This window comes from Schistocerca piceifrons, unplaced genomic scaffold, assembly GCF_021461385.2.
Source record: "Schistocerca piceifrons isolate TAMUIC-IGC-003096 unplaced genomic scaffold, iqSchPice1.1 HiC_scaffold_943, whole genome shotgun sequence".
NCBI lineage: Eukaryota > Metazoa > Arthropoda > Insecta > Orthoptera > Acrididae > Schistocerca > Schistocerca piceifrons.
This window is the reverse complement of record NW_025729216.1, coordinates 1,655,001-1,665,000: the sequence shown is the minus strand read 5'-3', so window position 1 is coordinate 1,665,000 and position 10,000 is coordinate 1,655,001. Positions and strand designations below refer to the sequence as shown.

General features: G+C 57.5%; 2 non-coding genes and 1 pseudogene across 2 annotated transcripts; all 3 read right to left on the bottom strand.

Annotated features, from left to right (window-relative positions):
• Window positions 1-3,801, bottom strand: part of LOC124772591 — a 7,959-nt pseudogene extending 4,158 nt beyond the window's left edge.
• A 188-nt stretch (window positions 3,802-3,989) lies between these two features.
• Window positions 3,990-4,144, bottom strand: LOC124772675. The gene has a single exon (XR_007014142.1). It is a non-coding gene; the product is annotated as a 5.8S ribosomal RNA (ribosomal RNA).
• A 351-nt stretch (window positions 4,145-4,495) lies between these two features.
• On the bottom strand, window positions 4,496-6,404 carry LOC124772839. The gene has a single exon (XR_007014298.1). It is a non-coding gene; the product is annotated as a small subunit ribosomal RNA (ribosomal RNA).
• Between the last annotated feature and the right edge of the window lie 3,596 nt (window positions 6,405-10,000).

Sequence of the window (10,000 nt, the reverse complement as noted above, 5' to 3'; positions counted from 1 at the left end):
AGACCTATGACACGATCCAGGGCAGAGAAACGCTGGGCGGAAGCGGGTAGCCCCGCCAGATGCTCCCAGATGGCGGCGTCAGTCGGCCCCTCCGGCGGCGGCCCGGTGGTGTCGGCCGCGAAGTCCTCGGCTGCGTCGACGGGCGGCGCAGCGGCCTCGCCCGCGTCAGGCAGCGGGCTCGCTGCTCCCCGGCGGGACGCCGGCTCTTCCCCCCGACCGATCTCAAGCGCCTCCATGAATTGGCGGACAAGCTGCTTGTGGGCAGCTTGCCGCCGTCGGCACTTGATTGCCTCGAGCGTTCGGTCGGGGAACATCCTGATGAGTTCTTGATTGACGAAGAAGAACCGGGCGTCCCTCTCAAGGAACAGTTCGGCCTCCGCCTTGGCGAGCGACAGGACTTCTTCCTCCGTCCACCTCGCGCGATGCCTCTCCGTGACGATCTCCGCGTTGGCGGCCGCAAGATGTTGGCGGCGGCGATGGACCCCGAGACCGTTCTTGGTTGTAAAGCTGCGGTGGCACTCACTACAGGTATACATAGCTGCAAAAGTTACAAGATTTTCGGCACGGCCGGTTGGCCGGCTAGGTGCTGGGGGAGTTGGGGTGGCACCTTCAGCGGAAGGGCCACCACTTATTCTCTGCTTACTGCCCCCAACTAAAAAAGGGATAGTGCGAGGGGGGGCTGGTAACCCCCCCAAGCCCCTGGTGCGGTCTTCCACTCCGCGAAATCAGCGGGCCCACGAGAAGGGGAGAAGACCGCAGGAGAGGAGAGGCTAAGAGGGCTAGGCCCATGTATTGCGCATCACTCTCCCTGTAACTATAACCCAAGGAAGGCACCTCGCAGCAGCAGCACGACTACATCAAGACCGCACTTCGAGAAGCCAAGTCCGGATGCAGCCACACCGCCGCCACTTGGCCACCTTAAGAGAGTCATAGTTACTCCCGCCGTTTACCCGCGCTTGCTTGAATTTCTTCACGTTGACATTCAGAGCACTGGGCAGAAATCACATTGCGTCAACACCCGCTAGGGCCATCGCAATGCTTTGTTTTAATTAGACAGTCGGATTCCCCCAGTCCGTGCCAGTTCTGAGTTGATCGTTGAATGGCGGCCGAAGAGAATCCGCGCACCCGCGCGCCCCCGGAGGAGCACGCTAAGGCGGACGCGGCCTCGCAGCAAGGAAGATCCGTGGGAGGCCAAGGCACGGGACCGAGCTCGGATCCTGCACGCAGGTTGAAGCACCGGGGCGCGAACGCCGCGCAGGCGCGCGCATCCTGCACCGCCGGCCAGCACGAGGCCGACCAACGGCGAGAGCAGACCACGCCCGCGCTAAACGCCCGCACTTACCGGCACCCCTACGGCACTCACCTCGCCCAGGCCCGGCACGTTAGCGCTGACCCACTTCCCGACCAAGCCCGACACGCCCCGATCCTCAGAGCCAATCCTTATCCCGAAGTTACGGATCCAATTTGCCGACTTCCCTTACCTACATTATTCTATCGACTAGAGGCTCTTCACCTTGGAGACCTGCTGCGGATATGGGTACGAACCGGCGCGACACCTCCACGTGGCCCTCTCCCGGATTTTCAAGGTCCGAGGGGAAGATCGGGACACCGCCGCAACTGCGGTGCTCTTCGCGTTCCAAACCCTATCTCCCTGCTAGAGGATTCCAGGGAACTCGAACGCTCATGCAGAAAAGAAAACTCTTCCCCGATCTCCCGACGGCGTCTCCGGGTCCTTTTGGGTTACCCCGACGAGCATCTCTAAAAGAGGGGCCCGACTTGTATCGGTTCCGCTGCCGGGTTCCGGAATAGGAACCGGATTCCCTTTCGCCCAACGGGGGCCAGCACAAAGCGCATCATGCTATGACGGCCCCCATCAACATCGGATTTCTCCTAGGGCTTAGGATCGACTGACTCGTGTGCAACGGCTGTTCACACGAAACCCTTCTCCGCGTCAGCCCTCCAGGGCCTCGCTGGAGTATTTGCTACTACCACCAAGATCTGCACCGACGGCGGCTCCAGGCAGGCTCACGCCCAGACCCTTCTGCGCCCACCGCCGCGACCCTCCTACTCGTCAGGGCTTCGCGGCCGGCCGCAAGGACCGGCCATGACTGCCAGACTGACGGCCGAGTATAGGCACGACGCTTCAGCGCCATCCATTTTCAGGGCTAGTTGCTTCGGCAGGTGAGTTGTTACACACTCCTTAGCGGATTCCGACTTCCATGGCCACCGTCCTGCTGTCTTAAGCAACCAACGCCTTTCATGGTTTCCCATGAGCGTCGATTCGGGCGCCTTAACTCGGCGTTTGGTTCATCCCACAGCGCCAGTTCTGCTTACCAAAAGTGGCCCACTTGGCACTCCGATCCGAGTCGTTTGCTCGCGGCTTCAGCATATCAAGCAAGCCGGAGATCTCACCCATTTAAAGTTTGAGAATAGGTTGAGGTCGTTTCGGCCCCAAGGCCTCTAATCATTCGCTTTACCGGATGAGACTCGTACGAGCACCAGCTATCCTGAGGGAAACTTCGGAGGGAACCAGCTACTAGATGGTTCGATTAGTCTTTCGCCCCTATACCCAGCTCCGACGATCGATTTGCACGTCAGAATCGCTACGGACCTCCATCAGGGTTTCCCCTGACTTCGTCCTGGCCAGGCATAGTTCACCATCTTTCGGGTCCCAACGTGTACGCTCTAGGTGCGCCTCACCTCGCAATGAGGACGAGACGCCCCGGGAGTGCGGAGGCCGCCGCCCCGTGAAGGGCGGGGAAGCCCCATCCTCCCTCGGCCCGCGCAAGGCGAGACCTTCACTTTCATTACGCCTTTAGGTTTCGTACAGCCCAATGACTCGCGCACATGTTAGACTCCTTGGTCCGTGTTTCAAGACGGGTCGTGAAATTGTCCAAAGCTGAAGCGCCGCTGACGGGAGCGATTATTCCGCCCGAGAGCATCCCGAGCCAACAGCGGCGCGGGTCCGGGGCCGGGCCAGGTAGGTCCGTCATCCGGGAAGAACCGCGCGCGCTTGCCGGGAGCCCGAGCGCCCAAAGGGGCGAATCGACTCCTCCAGATATACCGCCGGGCAGCCAGCCAGGACACCGGGGCTCTGCCCAACAGACGCGAACCGAGGCCCGCGGAAGGACAGGCTGCGCACCCGGGCCGTAGGCCGGCACCCAGCGGGTCGCGACGTCCTACTAGGGGAGAAGTGCGGCCCACCGCACACCGGAACGGCCCCACCCCGCGGCGAGTGGAAAGGCAACCGGACACGACCCCGCCGCGGATTGCTCCGCGCGGGCGGCCGGCCCCATCTGCCGAGGGCGGAGGCCAGTGGCCGGATGGGCGTGAATCTCACCCGTTCGACCTTTCGGACTTCTCACGTTTACCCCAGAACGGTTTCACGTACTTTTGAACTCTCTCTTCAAAGTTCTTTTCAACTTTCCCTCACGGTACTTGTTCGCTATCGGTCTCGTGGTCATATTTAGTCTCAGATGGAGTTTACCACCCACTTGGAGCTGCACTCTCAAGCAACCCGACTCGAAGGAGAGGTCCCGCCGACGCTCGCACCGGCCGCTACGGGCCTGGCACCCTCTACGGGCCGTGGCCTCATTCAAGTTGGACTTGGGCTCGGCGCGAGGCGTCGGGGTAGTGGACCCTCCCAAACACCACATGCCACGACAGGCGGCAGCCTGCGGGGTTCGGTGCTGGACTCTTCCCTGTTCGCTCGCCGCTACTGGGGGAATCCTTGTTAGTTTCTTTTCCTCCGCTTAGTAATATGCTTAAATTCAGCGGGTAGTCTCGCCTGCTCTGAGGTCGTTGTACGAGGTGTCGCACGCCACACCGCCAGCCGGCTGTGCACGCTACCGAGAAAGTACCGGTATGCGAACCGCCAGGCGACGGGCGCGCATCGCACGTTTGAGGAGACGCGGCCGGCCCCACAGGCGGCCGCGACACTCCCAGGTCTGCGAAGCGGGGCAAACGCCGCGCGCTTCAGTATACGTAGCCGACCCTCAGCCAGACGTGGCCCGGGAACGGAATCCATGGACCGCAATGTGCGTTCGAAACGTCGATGTTCATGTGTCCTGCAGTTCACATGTCGACGCGCAATTTGCTGCGTTCTTCATCGACCCACGAGCCGAGTGATCCACCGTCCTGGGTGATCTTTTCTCAGTTTCCGCCGCCTCTTTCGAGACGGTCGCATAGGCGGGAGTGAGGCGTGTGGCGGCCCCTGTTCCAGCGTTCTGTGTCCAACGGCCTCACGGCCGACGGGCGTCGTACGGCTCCACACCGGAGCGGACAGGCACTCGGGCGAAAGTCATTCAAAACCGGCGCCAGGCGCCAGGTGCCGCACGCCAGCCGCTCCAGCGCTTCAGCGCTCGTACCACACAACATTGCCGCTAGTTTTGAGAGGCACGCGTGGTTCCGCACGCGGCGCACGGCTACTGCGAGCCGTACAGGTAGCGTGTTGCGCGACACGACACGCACATCGAAAGACATGCAGTCTAGTCGGTAATGATCCTTCCGCAGGTTCACCTACGGAAACCTTGTTACGACTTTTACTTCCTCTAAATGATCAAGTTTGGTCATCTTTCCGGTAGCATCGGCAACGACAGAGTCAATGCCGCGTACCAGTCCGAAGACCTCACTAAATCATTCAATCGGTAGTAGCGACGGGCGGTGTGTACAAAGGGCAGGGACGTAATCAACGCGAGCTTATGACTCGCGCTTACTGGGAATTCCTCGTTCATGGGGAACAATTGCAAGCCCCAATCCCTAGCACGAAGGAGGTTCAGCGGGTTACCCCGACCTTTCGGCCTAGGAAGACACGCTGATTCCTTCAGTGTAGCGCGCGTGCGGCCCAGAACATCTAAGGGCATCACAGACCTGTTATTGCTCAATCTCGTGCGGCTAGAAGCCGCCTGTCCCTCTAAGAAGAAAAGTAATCGCTGACAGCACGAAGGATGTCACGCGACTAGTTAGCAGGCTAGAGTCTCGTTCGTTATCGGAATTAACCAGACAAATCGCTCCACCAACTAAGAACGGCCATGCACCACCACCCACCGAATCAAGAAAGAGCTATCAATCTGTCAATCCTTCCGGTGTCCGGGCCTGGTGAGGTTTCCCGTGTTGAGTCAAATTAAGCCGCAGGCTCCACTCCTGGTGGTGCCCTTCCGTCAATTCCTTTAAGTTTCAGCTTTGCAACCATACTTCCCCCGGAACCCAAAAGCTTTGGTTTCCCGGAGGCTGCCCGCCGAGTCATCGGAGGAACTGCGGCGGATCGCTGGCTGGCATCGTTTATGGTTAGAACTAGGGCGGTATCTGATCGCCTTCGAACCTCTAACTTTCGTTCTTGATTAATGAAAACATACTTGGCAAATGCTTTCGCTTCTGTTCGTCTTGCGACGATCCAAGAATTTCACCTCTAACGTCGCAATACGAATGCCCCCGCCTGTCCCTATTAATCATTACCTCGGGTTCCGAAAACCAACAAAATAGAACCGAGGTCCTATTCCATTATTCCATGCACACAGTATTCAGGCGGGCTTGCCTGCTTTAAGCACTCTAATTTGTTCAAAGTAAACGTGCCGGCCCACCGAGACACTCAATAAAGAGCACCCTGGTAGGATTTCAACGGGGTCCGCCTCGGGACGCACGAGCACGCACGGGGCGGTCGCACGCCTTCAGCTCGCCCCACCGGCAGGACGTCCCACGATACATGCCAGTTAAACACCGACGGGCGGTGAACCAACAGCGTGGGACACAAATCCAACTACGAGCTTTTTAACCGCAACAACTTTAATATACGCTATTGGAGCTGGAATTACCGCGGCTGCTGGCACCAGACTTGCCCTCCAATAGATACTCGTTAAAGGATTTAAAGTGTACTCATTCCGATTACGGGGCCTCGGATGAGTCCCGTATCGTTATTTTTCGTCACTACCTCCCCGTGCCGGGAGTGGGTAATTTGCGCGCCTGCTGCCTTCCTTGGATGTGGTAGCCGTTTCTCAGGCTCCCTCTCCGGAATCGAACCCTGATTCCCCGTTACCCGTTACAACCATGGTAGGCGCAGAACCTACCATCGACAGTTGATAAGGCAGACATTTGAAAGATGCGTCGCCGGTACGAGGACCGTGCGATCAGCCCAAAGTTATTCAGAGTCACCAAGGCAAACGGACCGGACGAGCCGACCGATTGGTTTTGATCTAATAAAAGCGTCCCTTCCCTCTCTGGTCGGGACTCTGTTTGCATGTATTAGCTCTAGAATTACCACAGTTATCCAAGTAACGTGGGTACGATCTAAGGAACCATAACTGATTTAATGAGCCATTCGCGGTTTCACCTTAATGCGGCTTGTACTGAGACATGCATGGCTTAATCTTTGAGACAAGCATATGACTACTGGCAGGATCAACCAGGGAGCTGCGTCAACTAGAGCTGAGCAGCCGGCCGCCCGGGAGTGTGTCCCGGGGGCCCGCGCGAACACGCAAGCGTCCGCTCAATCATTCTGCAAACAGGAGGAGGCTGAGCTCCCCTGCACAATACACCTCGAAACCCTCTCAGGTCCCGGCGGCGCGCAGCGCCGTCCCAAGTACTTGGTCGGGTTCGAGAGAGGCGCAATCGCCCGGAGTTAGGCGAGTAGACGCTTTCGGTGCGACCACCCGTGCTCCCAACTGAGCTTGCCGCTGCCGACAGAGGCCCGGGAGCGTGCTGTCGTGGCATTGCCGGCGGGAGACAACACGCGCCACCTACGGTGACCGGCAGCTCCAACGCCAGCGCCACAGAAGGACAAAAGCCCCACTTGGGTGCCGAAGCGAACTCTCCCAGCACAGCGCACGCGCCAACACATCCGCACAGCTGCGATACAAACCACCAGCGAGAACCGCTGGGGCGACCGAGCAGCAGACGGCGTCGCGGCGCCGAGCGCCGGGCGGCGGCGCATCCTCAACGCACACAGTCCTCAATCGGACCAGCACACTGAAGATGTCCACCGCGCTTCGCACCGGGCCCGCGAGGACCTACTTTGGCCGCACGGCGCCGCGCGCAGGGTGCGCCGGCGCGCAGCTGCGACGCCTGCCGCGTCCGTCGGCCGGCGCGCCTGCCACTGGCCGCCCCCACCAGCCGGCTGTAGCGCGTGCGCCCACGCACCGCGCGGCCAGCACGCCGGGAGGCGCCCCCTCACCGGCCGGGGACGGTCCCACCCAGCCACCACCGCGTATCGCTTCACACCCAGATGCCGTTCAGTTTCGTCGGCATGGTGGGTATCGCTGGAACAACCGGTTAGTACCTCAACCTATCGTCGCCATCACCGATTCACCCCTAGCGAGAACAACCGCACCACAACAGGTTACCATTTCTTCATTTGCGTAACTTCACCAGAAAACGCAGGCGTCCATCGCCATTTGCAACTTCAACGATTATTGCATGCCTGTGTCAGGTGTCACGCCACACTACGTCTGCCCACATACACGCAACAAAATGTGCACGCCTAGACAATACGTGGAAGGTGGCCCCCGTACGTATGCGATGTCCATTGCTCGAACGACTGTCAACCGGCCTCTGTAGCATGTCGCAGATATGGAACGCGGTGCACCATGCCATCACGGTGTGTGAGGAGAGACGACTAGGTCCGAATACATCAACAGACAGCTCATGCTGATCGCCATCCACGGCGTCCGTTCCTCCCACACGTCTCTATGGCGTACCACACTGCAATCCAGCTCTCATAAGGAGACGACACGTAGCTGCGTGCACAATATTTGCACTGTATGGTCCGCCGTTTTTGGGCGCAGTCGTTGTACGGTCACACATGTGCCACGATGTATCATTCAGTACATAAGGACGAATGTGCAGTACAGATTGTGGTTCACGCGTACGACATCAGCGGACAGTTGACACAGGCCGCACCACAACGTAGCCTGCGTACGTCGCATGCGAAGGGCATTGAACATGCAAACTTGTCACCAACCAGCTTGCGAAGGCAGGGGGCAAGGTGGGGACGTGGGGACGTGGGGAGGGGTGGGGGGGGGGCGGCATGTACGTCCTGCTGCCATCCACATTACAGTGTACAGCAGGAGCATGTGGAAAGTCAGCAAGACTTGCAAGGTGTTTAACATGAAGCGATACACAGGGGAGCGGGCAGTGCGAGTAGCGAACTATATTGCGAGGGTTGCGGGTGGGCAACACTACACTAATTGAACGAGTCGTATAACAATTACAGAGCAGGTTTAGGCGACAACGTGGGTTACGTTAGCGGACAACGTGGGTTAGGTTAGGGGACAACATGGGTTAGGTTAGGGGACAACATGGGTTAGGTTAAGGCACAACATGGGTTAGGTTAGGGGACAACATGGGTTAGGTTAGGGGACAACATGGGTTAGGTTAGGGGACAACATGGGTTAGGTTAGGGGACAACATGGGTTAGGTTAGGGGACAACATGGGTTAGGTTAGGGGACAACATGGGTTAGGTTAGGGGACAACATGGGTTAGGTTAGGGGACAACATGGGTTAGGTTAGGGGACAACATGGGTTAGGTTAGGGGACAACATGGGTTAGGTTAGGGGACAACATGGGTTAGGTTAGGGTACAACATGGGTTAGGTTAAGGTACAACATGGGTTAGGTTAAGGTACAACATGGGTTAGGTTAAGGTACAACATGGGTTAGGTTAAGGTACAACATGGGTTAGGTTAAGGCACAACATGGGTTAGGTTAAGGCATAACATGGGTTAGGTTAAGGCACAACATGGGTTAGGTTAAGGCACAACATGGGTTAGGTTAAGGCACAACATGGGTTAGGTTAAGGCACAACATGGGTTAGGTTAAGGCACAACATGGGTTAGGTTAAGGCACAACATGGGTTAGGTTAAGGCACAACATGGGTTAGGTTAAGGCACAACATGGGTTAGGTTAAGGCACAACATGGGTTAGGTTAAGGCACAACATGGGTTAGGTTAAGGCACAACATGGGTTAGGTTAAGGCACAACATAGGTTAGGTTAAGGTACAACATAGGTTAGGTTAGGTTACACGTTGTTGTAAGGAAAGGTGTAGGGGGGGGGGGCGGGGGCGGCACGTTCGTTGATAGTGATTATAGTAAGTGAATGCTTGTGACATGATGAGATTTGTCACGTCAGGATGCACCTTTGGCTTATTAGAGGCGGCGCTCCAATTCTATGCTTGTGTCAGACCTGTGTCTTTGACTCAGGTCATTGTTTGTGGGCTGTGACAGGAGGTACTATTGTGATGTTGGGTGCACCGTTGTATAGGACATGTGTGGGTATTGGTGCCTTATCTGCGCAATGGTGGATGTCGAAAGGGGGGGATATTCTATTTTCCGCATGGACCTCCTGGTCTGGTTGTGATAGTGTGGATTGTGTAATGTGGCGGAGAGGATGCACTGGATGTTGTTCCATGCTGGTGCTTACATATTGTATGTGCGCCCGTTAGAAGCAGAGAGTGGTGCGTGATGAGAGTGTCTGGCTGACGTGTGGTTCCCATTGTGGGCACACTCTTTCAGCATGTATACGGACAGTTGTATATATATTCTGTAATTTGATGGCTCTGCATTGATTACTAATCAGCGCCGTGTGTACGGGTAATCTGGTTCCAGTCCAAAATGTTCCATCTGTGTACATTAGTGACAAAGACTCCCCCCATGCAGTGGGGCTCGGTCTGTTATAACTCTTCCGCGTAATATATTTGCCCCACGTTTTTGCGACTGCGAGTGCGAGTGCGAGTGCGAGTGCAACGCGAATGGGGACCGACATGCTGATGGCTCGGTATCGGACGCCGTACAGTGAGCAACGCGATCGCGTCTCTCGCTCGTAAGTGGTACAGGTCGCGGCTCATGTATAGGGACAGCGGGAATGTCGCATATTGGAAATAACTCTTCATGAAACGCAAGTTATAGGGGTGGATTGCACTTTACGAGTGCGGGAAACGTCCGCCGTTCATCCGCTGGAGGTGCGCGTTTGGCGGTTGGGGTGGTCCACGAACGGGTGCGGGTGGAGTCATTG